The sequence below is a fragment of the Aythya ferina genome, assembly GCF_964211825.1.
Source record: "Aythya ferina genome assembly, chromosome: 6".
Taxonomy (NCBI): Eukaryota; Metazoa; Chordata; class Aves; order Anseriformes; family Anatidae; genus Aythya; species Aythya ferina.
Window position 1 is genome coordinate 28,479,786 of NC_140303.1, and position 14,281 is coordinate 28,494,066.

A 14,281-nucleotide genomic window follows, 5' to 3' on the forward strand; every position below is an offset into this window, starting at 1 on the left:
CATGCACTCCCATTGCCTCAACACTCACTGCCTGCACAGCCGACATGAGAAACTGTCTCCTTTAGTACATCTACTGTGAGAGACCTTTAATTAAGATGAATTCGTGGTGTAACAGAAAGCAATTCACTTAATCAGTAGTCAGTCACATGGAGTTTGAATCTAATTACTCTAGTTAATAAGAAGTTATCAATTCAAAGTACAAGTATCCACTGCATAGGAAGGGAACAGAACTTACAGAGCAAAAGGACAAGATCAAACTACACACCAGGCTCCTGAAACACGATGTTAGGGCTTGTTTTGCTATGCTGCCTGGCCACTTCTGCTCTGTTCATGGGACAGAGCTTCTGCCTGTGAAGCCTGGACCCCAGTGCTTCCCAGAGAAGTAAGCCACTTCACACAGCGTTCAGTCAAATTACAGTCGGTGCTAAATCAGAAAAGTTGCAGCTGAAAGAAACTTAAAACCTCTACGGGGCATAAGATTGCAGAATCTATCATCCAGGATTTCAGCACACATAGAGTTGTCCAGGCAGCATCTCAAAGCGCCTCAACTGCTCTTCTTTCTGTCCAGATATCCAGCACCACTGCGCTGACAATTAGGGACAAGTTTGAGAGCTTTAAAGGGCATTGTCTGGTCAAATTAGGCTTTCAGTTAACAGTTTCTGAAAAGCTTTCCAACTATGCCTTTGAACTAGACATTTCTCCGCAGCATATACATAACGCCAGTGAAAGCAGGGCAGCTTCACTCTTCTCCACACACACCAAGCAGGGGCAAGCCGGCCCCCTCCAAAAGGGGCACACACTCTAACACGGGAAACTTACTCAAAGAACAGAGAAGCCTGCAGACTATTCCCATAAATAAGAACTATTTCATCCAGGAAGTGAATGCAAAAGCCTTTACTGCGGTAAGTCGATACCATCTGATTATAAGCAAAAAAATAAACCTAAGTTCAGCGAGCAGAGGCCAGAAGCGTGATGAAAGCAGCAGATACGGCTATTTCGACAAGCCTGCTGTAAGCGAGCATAAAGACACTACTGCCAAGCGAAATGGAGCTGTCGCTATTCGGTTTTGTATAATTAATAGTTATTTTTGGCTATCAAGCAAGAGCTGCCACACGCCCTGTCCCCGGGTGCCTGCCCCCTCACCCGGCTGGGCTCGCTGCTGGACAGGGCACCACAAAGTTTCTCCGCGCAGAGCCCGCTCCCGGGGAGCCGCAGCTCCGAGGATGCTCCCGCCCAGACCCCGCAGCCGGCAGGGCAGCCCCGGGGCCGCCCCAGGAGCGCAGAGCCCGGCCCTGACGAGCCGCGGCCGCCCCGCTGAGGCGCTCCCCCAACGGTCACCGGGCCCCAGGCCCTGCCGCAGGGCCGGGAGGCGCGGCCGGCCCCAGGTGCGGCCGCCTCCTTCCCCCCACGTCCCCCGGAGACCCCCGGTGCCCCCCGCCCGGGCTCAGCCCGGTCCCCGCCGCCTCACCTGGGGCCCCGCTCCCGGCCCGGCCGCAGCGCTGCCCCCCGCCGCGCTCTCATGGGGGCGCCGCCGCCCGCGCGCCCCCGCCGCGCACTTCCGCCCTCGTCGCCGGGGCCGCCCGGCCGCGGGAGCGCGCCCGCCCCGGAGTCACGTGGCGCGCGCCGGCCAATGGGCGGGGAGAGGCCGGGGTGGGGGTGGCCGTTAGGGCGGCCGGTGGGGCTGAGGCGGCGGTTGGTGGGGTGGGGGGGGAGCTGGGTGAGGGAGCGCTGCTGCTGGTGCTCCTTGTCCCTGTGGAAAGGGGCTGCAGGGAGGTGCCGCCTCCCTTAAATGCACCGCCGGGGTTTTGGTGCGAGCTCAGCTGATGGCTGGTGCCTGAGAGCGAATGGAAGCTTTCCCCGTTTCTCCTCATAGACGTTGGGGATGCTGAGCTCTCTGTGCTGTTAGATGCTCGTCCTGCAACGCTGCTGTGTGTGTGTGTGAGGACACAGCACTTAACTCCTCAGAAAAAAAAAAAATAATAATAATAATTAAAAATCTACTGCTATATTTACTGCAACCCTTCCTTCAGGTCCACAAATCAGTCCACAAATCCAAGTTCTGTCTGTCCAGTTCTAATGTTACCAACCCATCACACAACCAGAACAGCAGTCTCGCCAGTCACAGAGAAATGTGACACATTTTCTCTCTGCTTTTCTGTCTTTAATTCGCTTAATTTTTCTAGATTTAAAAGGTAGGAGAGTTTGACCTATTCCACACACTGAAGTTAGAGTGAATATCTCGAGTAAAGTTTTTCCTTCACATAAAACAGCAGTTTTCATGATAAGGCCCATTTCGGAAACGATAAAAGTCATTATTTCCACCTATCTCTTTGGTTTGAGATCCTCTGGGTCAAATGCAGAAGAACAGGAGACGTGAGAGTTTGAGCAGTCAGCTCCTGCTCTCACACAGGGCTTCCATGGAGCCTCCTATGGCAGGGAAGGAATTGCCTTCCACCTATGTCTATTTTCACCTCTGTGAGTGAAATTGTATTTTGAGATTGGAGAGGATAAAAAAGAGCTCTCACTTATGGCAAATGCCAAAAAAAAAAAAAAAAAAAAAAAAAAAAAAAAAAAAAAAAAAAAAAGAATAGAAATGCAGCTTTTTAAAAGTGATAGGTGAAACAATGGCCTATTTCCAAAATGAAGTAAAATGAAGGAGGAGGAATTGAAAAGAGATTTACTATAATCTGTAATTTCACAGTTGGCAAAAAAATACCAGAAACTGGGAAAAAAGACTTACAGAGGCAGGGGGAGGAAAAAAAAAAAAAAAAAAAAAAAAAAAGTAGGTGTGTGGCTCTGAGAATCAGCTAAGTATTTCAGCACTGAAAGAAAAAAAAAAAAAAAAAAGTATCTTCTGATTTTCTCATTTCTTGAAGGAAACCAAGTTTTCTACATTGCTCGTAAATAAACAGGATTGACATCATCCTTGCATCATCACTAGCTTCTCCTCTTGACTTAAACAACTGAACAAAGCACCAGATTTTAGTTAATACCTTAGATGGGAATGCGACTTTTCTCCTTTCAGGTTTGTGCATTGGGAAAGGTCCCAGTTCCAGTATTTTTTTCCCTCTGCATTATAGGATGTACTAAATTAAGAAATGTGTCAGTATTCATCCTGCATGGAAGCCGGCAGACTAAGAGCCATTTGCTGTTTGATGCCATCCATGCAGAGAAAGAATAAGCAAAGAAAGAAATATTTCACAATATGAAAGAATGCTTTTTTACAGCTACCACTTAAATTTCCCAAATATTGGTATTTCTAGGATTATGCATTGTTTTTTGATACATTTTGTGCATTTGTATGGGGCCCTAAAAATATCCAAGTCTCCACAGCCATCTTTCATGTCATGCTGGCGATAATGGTGGGACCAGTCACTCTGATGTGACTATTCAAAAGAGAGAAATATTTTCAGCAAATCTTATCTTTGAGTTGGAACTACCAAGAACCGAAGAAGCTGGATCTTTCCAAGCAGACCACAGTATTAGTCTGCTGCCCATACCGCAGAGCTGACACTTCCCCTTACCCTGTTGCAAAAAACAGGGTTGAGAAATAAACCTCCTCTATTCTGCTTCTGCAAATTGTTTAGGGGAAATCTGCTTCTTTATAGTAAGAGAGTCATGACAAAGAACGTTTGTCTGAGGCCACATTTGAAATCATTATGCATGTTGCCTGGTATAATCTCCATGGTTACCATAGGTGTTACAGATATATTTTTGCTTCAGTACTTTAAGAAAATTTCTATAGAACAATTTAGGGGAGAAAATTCCTTTTATCATTTATATTGCATTTATTTTATTCTAAGTGCTTTACAGGCAATAAATGTTCACTTTCTAAGCGAGTAAGATTTCAGTAGAGATGGAAAAAATTATCTCCAGCTGTCACTTCATCATGCCATAATATGCTTCAGACTGCAAACTCTTTGAGATAGGCACAGTATTTTTGATGCATGTATTTAGTTTCCAGCCCACTAAGGATGTAACAGGGCAGTCTGTGCCACTGCTAGGGCCACTGTGAACAACGTGAAGTGGGGTGGGATAACTGAGCAGTAAATATATATTTTTTTGCTTTGCAAAGATTAAGACTCGTACTTCCTTTCTTGGCAATTCTATTTTGTAAGTAGAAATGTATTTTAGAAAGACGGCTATCTGAAGCAAGAATTAGCTGAAATTAGCTCTAGAAACTAGTCAAGAGAAAGATATAAAACCCAGGTAGATAGCTCTATTTTATTTATTTATTTATTGTGGAAATAATTGGCAAACGAAATCAAGGAGAAGTAAAGAAAAAATTACATGGAAAGGACAGATAGTAGACCCTAAACCTAACCTGTGTGAGGCAGGGATGGGTAGATCTGTGTGATTATGGAATCTAGGGTGAATTACCATACCCACCACTAATGAGAGAGAGAAACTAAATGGATAAATTCATGCTGGATGAGGCTGGCAATTGTCTTGTCTTGGCCCCCATGTTTGTCATTTACACCTGTACAGAGTACATGTAAAACCACCATCTGCATTCCCAACTCTTCTTTGGCAGTGTTTTGTAGAATCTCTGCCCTATCGTTTGGTGTTGCTTTTTGTTTGTTTGTTTGTTTTGTTTTGTTTTTTGCACAAGTGACTATGGGAGGAACAAGGTATGGAATCCAGTTCAGGAAAAAATGTATTTGAGGAACTAAAAGATCTAACAGGTTGCAAACAATGGACAGAAGCAGTTCCCTGTTTCTGCTGGGATCATGTAGGAAAGGTGTTTAAACTGATTTTAAAAGACTTTAAAGGTTAAAGAACTTGAGGAGGATCCTGGAATTGCAAGGGAGTCAGTGCTGCATGGAAAGGCAGTCTTGCAGAATTACTTGTAGTAAGTGATTTGCAGTCCCTGTCAAAAACAGAAGAGGCAGCTTTTCTTCTCTTCTTACATCTGAATGTTGGAGATGGATAGCTGCAGGATAAGTACCTGATTCACAACTTTTGCCACAGCACCAGGCAGGGGACTGTTGTTTAAAACAACAGGACCTGTTGTTTACCTCTACTGCCAGCAATGACCACAAAGTCAGGAATCAGTGGAGAAAGAAGTGGTCCTGCCACGACTCCAGCACTGAGGCTGAGCCAGTAACATAAGAACAGGATAAAGTAGTCCCTCTCTGGTGGAATTCTTTGTTGTACATGGCCAGTGCCCTGTAGCACCTGTGCAGCACGAAACAAAGGCTCACTGAGGGCAACCAGACCTGTAAGGCTTTATTAATTTGTTCAATCCAAAGCCACTGTGTTATTTGTATCCTGCTTACTGAACCATTCTGCAATCAAAATGAATGCTAGCATAAAGCTGGGGAGAACAGAAGAAAGCAAACTGGAGAGAATAGGAAAATGAAGAAAAAAAAAAAGAAAAAAAAGAAAAAAGAAAAAAAAAAAAAAGAAGTACTATTGCATTAGCTAGAATGTTATGATATCCTTTTTGTTATCAAAATACAACATTTTTTGTATGTGCAGAGTTCAGCTGCCAGAGTTAATCTAGGCTTAGATAGCTTGCCAGAAGAGGTGCATGTACATAGTGTGCATTCAGAGCTTGTTCTAAAAGAAAAATAATATAGTCAAAGATCGTTTTCTCTTCAGGGATGGATAGTCCAACAAGAACTACATTATACAGATTATTTGTATACTGACTGAGAATGAAGCTGACCTTGCAATGATTTATGAATTTCAACATTAAAAAAAAAAAAAAAAAACAAAAACAAAAAAAAAAAAACATAAAGCAGTAAAACAAACTATATCAGAAACAAATTATAGTAAATGAAAGATGATTGTGGTTTTGGCCTTGTAGGAGTTTATGGTGTTTTGATTGTATTGTGCCCTTCATTTTTGTTACAAGTACCAGGAAATCAACTCACTAAAGTTCACTATGGAATCACCTTGCAATTTCAGGTGCAGCTGGAATTCTGTCAGGATCAAACTACAAGGTCATTTTAAGGAGATTCTTACTGAAATGTTGTGAGGTAAGGAACTTCACATACCTGTGTTACAAGTGTTAAGCTTCTTATCATCGTGATTATCAACAGCATGACAGATTTAGGGCCTGATCTTGGAGACTTTACAGAAGGAGATAACTTTATTTTAACTATTTTGATAGCCTAGAATCAAAAGAGAATAAAAGGACTGGAGAGAGTCATAGCAGGTGAGGTGGCCCAAAGGCAAGCTCAGTTATACATGATCTTGGCGTGTATACATTTTTGGCATGTATTTGTTTAATGCAATTAAAATTGTATTAAATGATACATATATCATTTGGGGCATGTATTTATTTAATGCAATGAAAGTTGCACCATCATCATAACCATTTATTTAAAATATTGGATTACTTTATCATAAGAAAAAAATTAACAATATTTACTTTAGATTACTTTAAATGTCACTTGCTACAGTTTTAGCCTATTAACTAGTTGCAAAGTGGGCATAGCAATCAGATTTTTCTCTTCCTTTTGCTTCAACCTGTTAAATATGAAAAAAAAAATCATTATTTTTTCACTCTTTTGAATCGCTTTTTTCTTCAAAATAACACCTTTTTTTTTTTTCTTCTTCAGTTGTTCCCTATAGGCCATGTTTCCTAATTGCCAGTCACTCTCTTTCTTCTTTGGCCTCTCTCCAGCTGGCCCACATTTCCTCAAGTGCACTGCTGAAGCAGATACATTAACTAAGGCTTTACCAGTTATATGAAGGGTAGAAAATGTACATTAGTGTCTTACAGATAAACTTGGATGTATTATCGTACTGAAACCAATTATGTGAAAACTAGAATTACTGTGGAACAAGATAAGGCAGGGATTTTTTTGACAGAAAAATAAAGCAGGTAGCTAACATTATTGAGAATTTTGCTCACTGAGATGAACATTGCTACCTGACTGAATAACTGCTGTTGGGGAGTGATTTGAGCATTCATGAAAAAAAAGAAAAAAAAAAAAAAAAGAAAAAAAAAAAAAGAAGAAAATCATGTTATCAGATCTTTTGTCACTTCTTCTTTAATCATATTTTTTCCAGATGAAATTACTGGCAAATATATTAAATTAATTGTGAAAATTACTGGCTTTGAAAGCAACCAGCATTCTAGCAGGGTGGGATCAGTATTTTAGAAAGATTTGTCAATGAAAAAAATATAAAATTTTAAGTATCTGCTTCTGCCTGCAGACTATAATTTACCTACCTTAGAGCAAGCCTAAAATGTCCTTCTGCAAATTAAAGCAAAGTATATATTTATGCAATGAAAGCTCTTCATATTTAGACTGCTCTCTTCGTTGTTATTAATGCATTTTTCTCCTTTCAATGTTTAATTGGAACACATATTGCAAATGTTTGGAAGTCTCAATGTCCCCTTACCACTTAAGTGGCAGTAAAATTTTTATTTCCCAGACACCTTACAATTTATGAGAGGGATTTGGGGACTCAAATTTTGTAATAGAATTATTTATCATTATGATAGTATTTTACCCATACTTCAGGGTATACTTTATGGAATTAACTCTGGTACTCTGTGGCTAAAAATCAGACTTTTATTGCACCTTTGTGATATTATGCTGGCAAAAGTCAAATTGAAGAAGGTCTGAATACGAACTTGAATGGGCAAATCTCATTTGGAAATCCAAGTGCTGTGTGAAGTGGATTTGATGGTAAAACAAATGGCTACAAAGTTTGTCTACCAAAATTGCTCTTTGCTGCACTTGGCTAGAGATCCTTTACTCCCTACACTTACACAATACAACACTGCACTGTTCTCTAAATGCTGTATTTCAGCCCAGATGTAACAGCCTCAAAAAAAGTGGGTTAAGTGGTTATTGTAGGAAACCTGCAGGAATTTGTTCAATCAGCAAAGGTTATAAGGAAGTTTGTCTGTCTACAAGTATGCTAACATAAGCATCATATTTTTATGCCACCACTCTTAGTTACAGAGCCTGCTTAGAACATAATCCAGTAATGTGATAATACTGCTACACTGAAGAAAATTTTCACTGTTGAGCTGAATGTTGATGTGTTGGTTTACACAGCATTCTTCTCTTCTAGAAAACCCATGTTCTTGCGGTTGATAACCTAATACAGTCTGCAAACAGCCTCTCCTTTTTTTTTCTCATGTTAATTTGATAAGAGTATAATATGCTTTACATTAGGGGATTAAGGAGAGTAATTTCAAAATAAGCATCCATTGTATCTCATCTAGATAACATCCTGGCTTCTGTATTGTCTTTTAACTTTACAAGCTGTGTTACTGGCTTGTCAGAGCAATAATGTCCAAAGAACGGCTTTTTCGACCATTTTTTGATCAATTACAGTTTATTGAAGAGTGTTGTATTTTAGCTTTCTCAAATCTTGTTTACTTGATTTGACATAATCATAGATGACAGCGGAACCCACATATATCACATATTGCAAATCTGCATCTGTACTACTGCTGTATGGATCATGAGAATCTGTAATGTAAATCTTGAACAAATTCTTTTAAGATGTTCCATCTACTCGGACTGAAAAAATGAAATTTACAGTAAATAAGGAACAAGCCCCAACAGTGTCTATATTTTCTAAGAAGCTTTGAGAATTATGCTTGCCCTTAATCATACAAAACACCTTTGTATAACTTTGAGATCTTCAACAAAAAGCTTTACACAACCTTTCAGAGAACAATAAATCAAACTTCTGACTTTTCAAAATTGCTTCTCTGCATTCAGGCATGAATTTCATCCTCAAGCTGGATTTCTTGAAGGGCAACAACAGACCTTTAGTTGCATTTTTTTCTGATCAGACTTTCAGCAACGGAAAATGAATTACTTTGATCTGAGTCACCTAACTATATTTATTCCCCTTATAACCTTTGTCTTCTTATAAGGCTTTCCTTTTTCTATACAATGGTTCTCTAACATTTAAAATGGAATTACAACCAGGTCATAAGACATACAAGGCCTGCTTTTCTCCTACCTTTTCTTCTTCTGTAGCAATCAATGTCTGTAAAAACATCTGTAAAATGCCAAATTGCAGATGATACAGATATAAATCACTATAGAAATGGTCAGATTGTTGGTCTTAGGGCAGTTTCTATGCTGTAAAAAAGAATTTCATATTGAATCATTGTGATCATCATTGTTTGAGTTGAACGGAAAAAGGAAGTTATGTCCCTTCAAGAACTGGTCTCTGCAGATAACAAATGACAGTGTACATACATATTATGGGGGGGGGGGGGGGGGGGGAAGGAAATAATGTTTTTTCTTTTCTGCAGATCAATAGACTTCAATCTGCAAGCCCCAAGCTTAAACTCTCATACGAGTCACTGTAAGTTAACTGGTAAAGTTAAAAACTGGCATTGCTCATTTACACTGTTCCAGAAGCATATCTGGTTCATGGAAATAGATGCAGGATGCCAAGCAGATACTATAATCCTGCCCATGGAAACTAGAACTGTGAAGGCACAGATGCCAGCAGTGCAGGCAGTATAAACTGCGATGTCTTTATGAGAGCAGGGACTGTTCAATGTGTGGTTTAATCATTAGGTAAGATTAAATCACTCTTGCTTGTACCCTCCCTGGTTTAGTGAATTTTACAGCATGCAAACTGGATCAGCTTCAACAAGGACTAAATACACCCCTCACCTTGCACAAGATAGTCTTTGGCATTCACTGTTTGGACTATTCTCCCCCCAGATAAGGGCTCCAATCACCTCAGTGGAGGAGGCAAGTGATCTCTGGTATCCTACATGATATACAGATCCTGTATTCCCTGAGACATCAGATAAAAGGATGAATCTTCTTTCTGTGAGTTGAAAGAAATGACTGCTATTCTCTACTTCCATCCCGCTTTCAATTTATGGAGAAGGAGACAATTTACAAGATACCCTGTTCCTAAATTTTTCCTTTTCAGCTTCCCACTGAACCTGTTGGCTTGCATAGATTACGTTCAGAGAAGGGATCTGAGAATTTTACCAAATCTGGTTGTGAGGGCTTAATGTGCTACTTGCCCCAAAGTCTGTGCAGCTCTTTTGGTAAAGGTTGTTTCTATCAAGAGAGCTGTAGTTGCTAACATTTGTGGTCTTAGTGTTTCCATTTAACAGTTATAAGGCTGGAAACAGGCAAACTAAATGGAAGATCCAAAATGTTTAATGATTTGTCTTTTCTTGACAAACGTTTTAACCAAACTAGTTATTTTCTTGTACATTTAGAGAAGATCTTTATATAGAACAAGCCTGAGATATTATAGTCTTGAGGCAGCTGCCACTTCCTTCCAAGAAAGGGCAGCCCTTCATGCTCTTTGGAAGGCAAAAATGCTATGGATTTGGCCATTGTGGCTGAAGATATCCATTATGTCAAATGCAAAATGCAATAGTCATGTCACGTCCATGGTAGATTCAGCTTGATGTAGTTCTGCCTTTTCAGTCTCTTTTCACAGAGCTTAAGCAATGTGGCCACCTGCTGAATCCCTCTTTTGATTAGCATGTAAAGAATCCTTTGTTTGGATCAGCTGGACTCCTTTGACTTCTCAGCACTGGAGGCTCAGCAACAGTTTTCTTGAGGCTTTTCTTAAATCTCTCTAAGGGTTTTCTGGGGATAATTTGGGAAGCTTTCAATTTGGGAAGAAAAGGAATGGAATTTTACCATCTCTACTTAGCTGATTTGTATTTTCTTAGTTTTTTGTACGATGTTAATGGAGATAGAGCTGCACGTTAGCACCACAGTCTAAGCTATCATTTCTAAATACAGTCTGGATCATGGCAGAAAGAGCTGCAGTGTTAACGTATAGGTGCTGCCTGCAGAGTTCAAATTTCCTTAAACTTCAGGGCTCATATTTTAAATTGGTTAGAAATGAGTGTGCCTTTACAATACTTTCTACGATTCTTAGCTCAGAGAGAGCTGTGATTCTTACAAAACTTTCAGTGCTCTAAACCATCGTTGGTTTCTCTGCCATTGAAGTTCTGTGCATCTTCATGGAAGCTTTGGTTCTTAGTTCTTGTCAAGCAAACGTGACAGTTAGAAACTAGAAGCAGTAAAGACTGGTGTGTGAAAGACATTTTTAAAAAATTGAAAACTGTAATGAGGGACTGTTCTGGAAATGGAATAAGGTTCAGGTAGGACTCTTACTTCTACTTGAAGAATTGCTTATCTGCCTTAAAATATAGAAGTCATTCTAACATGATTGGAGGGTCCTGCCCACCTATCACTGAGATTTCACTCAGTGAAAAGCTGTAATTAACAGGAACACCAACACGTAAAGATAATCAGCAAAATGGCTGCCAGCTTTTTTCCTACACAGACTCCTAGCTCATGCAGCAAATTTCCAACAATCAAGCTCACTCTCATGCAGGTTTGGATCACGGGGAGGGTCTTGAGCTGCTACTACATAGAGGAATGAAAATATCTTAGTCCAGATCTAGGAAATGTTGAGCAGCTCCAAGAGCCACTATACTTTAGATGGTACCACACTGGCGGCTACTCCCGGTCTTACTTTAGATCCACACCACAGAGCTATTTCCTGGTTATATTTTGATCCATGTGCACTTTTAGTTCCCTGAGAAGCATGTTTTGTGTTCCAGTGAGAACTGGAGTCAATTTTTACTCTTATTGACCAATATTCATTCTAGCTTCATTTTTGTTTGATTCCAAATTTTGGCCATTGATTTGTCAGTACAGTTTGTTGCTCCAGGATATAACTCATTTGTACTCTGAATTCACTGAAGCAATCTTTTGCAGCATGCCAGAGACATGGCTGTAGTTTGTTAGGCAGCTAGAGCCTTTATTCAAACTCCAGCTTTTGAGCTTAAGCTTTTTCTCAAAAGCTACTGATGATTTCCAAATCTAACAAACTAGTTTGCTGGCAACCTTATTTTAGTTATATAAAAAGTATTTTAGTTCCAGTTCGTATTCTGTTCCATGTACAAACATTTCATTCTAATTCTGCCAAACCTTTGCCACTATTTTTCTAGTTCCTGTTAATAAAATGCATAGCTTCCTGGTCTGCATCCTGTTAGTGCTGACACAGGCTCCTAATATCAAGTACAGATTCATCCCTCCAAGGACAGGAAATGTTCTGCTTTGCTGATTCAAATCTGAGCAGAAATAACACAGCCTGTGAAAGTCTTAAGAGAGAGAATTTTAGCAAAGAATATGAGAGTTATGAATGTAACAGTCAGAGTTATAAATGAAAAGGAGAGGAAAATCTGACTTGAAACTGGTCTGGAAGTCCTTGATAAATGGTAACAGTGATAGTAATGAAACAGCCCGAGAATTCAGCCTTACATCAGCAATCTTTTTTGTATGTTTTTCCTTCCTAAAGTTTTGTTATTTTTGTTTGGTTGGGTTTTTTAAATTTATTCTATGCTGTATGACTTAATATAAATTGGTGTGAGGAAATTTCAATTCAATATTATTTAAGAAAGATTTTGCAAGCATTTTTGTAATTTAATGTTGCTGATAGTAGCTTGTGTGTGAGGTTTCCCCATGAGGATGACAACTTTAAATGTTTGCCTTGTTGCTTGTGTCAATTTGTTGAAATGCTGTAAGACAACTGAATCCATTAATAAGCAGTTAAACCAATAGACTGTGGCTAACGATGGTTGGATCTTGAAAATACTGATATTACAGAAACTGCCTGTGGAACTGACAACTTCTAGACAAGATGCTAAGGACTAAACTCTGATGTTCCTTTCCAGGTCATTGGATTGCTTTGGCTTAGAGGATGTGGTGATTCTGTGTGTAAAGACAAGCTATTCTTTAAACTGTGCTATATAGGGTGATTGCCATACTAAATGTAGTTGAATTTCACAAATTAACAAATGGACCATAGCAGTCATTCAGCTGAAAAGAAAAATGATTTCAGATGGGGGGATTTTACTGGGACATAAGTAGAGGCATAGCATAAGGAGCTACAAACTGAACAAGTGTGCTTGATAAGGGAGGCAAAACAAAGACAGATAAGTTCTCAGGTTCTTAACTTTACAGTCTCTTTGAGTAGCTTAGCAAATCACAGTACAGATGAGTGAAATTCAGGGGGTGCTTTGCTTCTCTTTCCTAGACAAAATTGAATATCCTTCTGCTTAAACATGGTAGTGCAGTGGATTTACTGTTTTCTTTGGGACTCTAGCTGATTTAGCATGACTGGGCAGGATGCTTTCCTTCCTCCAAGCTTGCTAATGGGCAACAGGAAGTGTTGCCTTCCTTCCCTGCTCCCAGCCTGCTGCCTCTGCAACATCCCCTGCCTTCAGTGACAGGGCTTCCTTGCCAGATTCCTGCACACATATGCACACACTGCTTAAAAATATATATATATATATATATAAAAAAAGGAGGGGATAGTCCAGATATTTCTGATGGATGTTACAGTCTTATTTCTTTCTTCTAATCTGTTATATATCGTGCATAAATAGCTGCCATATTTTTCCTAGTGGTGAGTACATTTTGGTTGTGGTGGACTGTTCTATAAATAACTTTGTTATAATAATTATTATAGCAACATACTATTTGGAGCATGTAGACTAATTAGAATTTTGAAATTGCGATTGAAATCTTTGAGAGTGAAGGAGCACTGGAAGAGGTTGCCCAGAGAGGCTGTGGAGTCTCCCTTCCTGGAGATGCTTAAAACCTGCCTGGATGTGATCCTGTGCAACGTGCTCAAGGTGACCCTGCTTGAGCGAGGAGGTTGGGCTAGGCGATTTCACAGAGGTCCCTTCCAACCTCAAGCATTCTGTGATTCTGTGAAAAGCAACAGTGTTGACACCTTTGGGCTTGAAAAATATCAACAGATCTGGTGCATTCCCAGTTGTGGGGACTTTTTGAGTTCTAGCTGTCATGTTCACATTTCACCCCTGTAGAAATGGACTTCTCCCTCTGATGACTCAGAGGAAATAGTCTCCACCCATTCTTTCACAGAATAAAACACAGAAGTCCCCTAATTTTTTCCACAGCAGAAAATCACAGTGACTGTAGAGCAAGAATTTAATGTAGCCCCAAATACTAGCATAAATATGTGATTAGATTGGATCTCATTTAGCTTGTGACCTCATTTGAAACTATTGTGACCTCACTAGTTATAACAGAGTTTGCTTTGGGAACTACTGCTTTATGTACTTCTAAATAGCAGATCTGTATTTCTGAATTATATTGCCACCCTATAGCACAAAGCAGCATAGATTCAGCATGTCCTGAATAGAAGACTTGGGTTATTTAATGTTTGCAGAGCCTAAGATAAGGGAAATGGATCTATTAGAGGCAGCATTACCAACCTCCTCTCACCCTTACTGTCTTCTTTGCATCAAGAGCTATGATTATAT

The 14,281-nt window shown here is 39.9% G+C and overlaps 1 protein-coding gene across 4 annotated transcripts in view; it reads right to left on the reverse strand.

The window, feature by feature from the left end:
- Nucleotides 1-14,281, reverse strand: part of RALB (RAS like proto-oncogene B) — a 44,958-nt gene that overhangs the window by 21,190 nt on the left and 9,487 nt on the right. The window contains exon 1 of one of the 4 annotated variants that reach the window (XM_084523261.1): nt 1,469-1,588. The exons of 2 other annotated variants lie outside the window; for them this stretch is intronic. The gene's annotated coding sequence lies outside the window, so the exon portion shown is untranslated. Of the gene's footprint in view, nt 1-1,468; nt 1,589-14,281 lie in introns of those variants that run through there. One more of the 4 variants, XM_084523262.1, reaches the window with a different exon arrangement.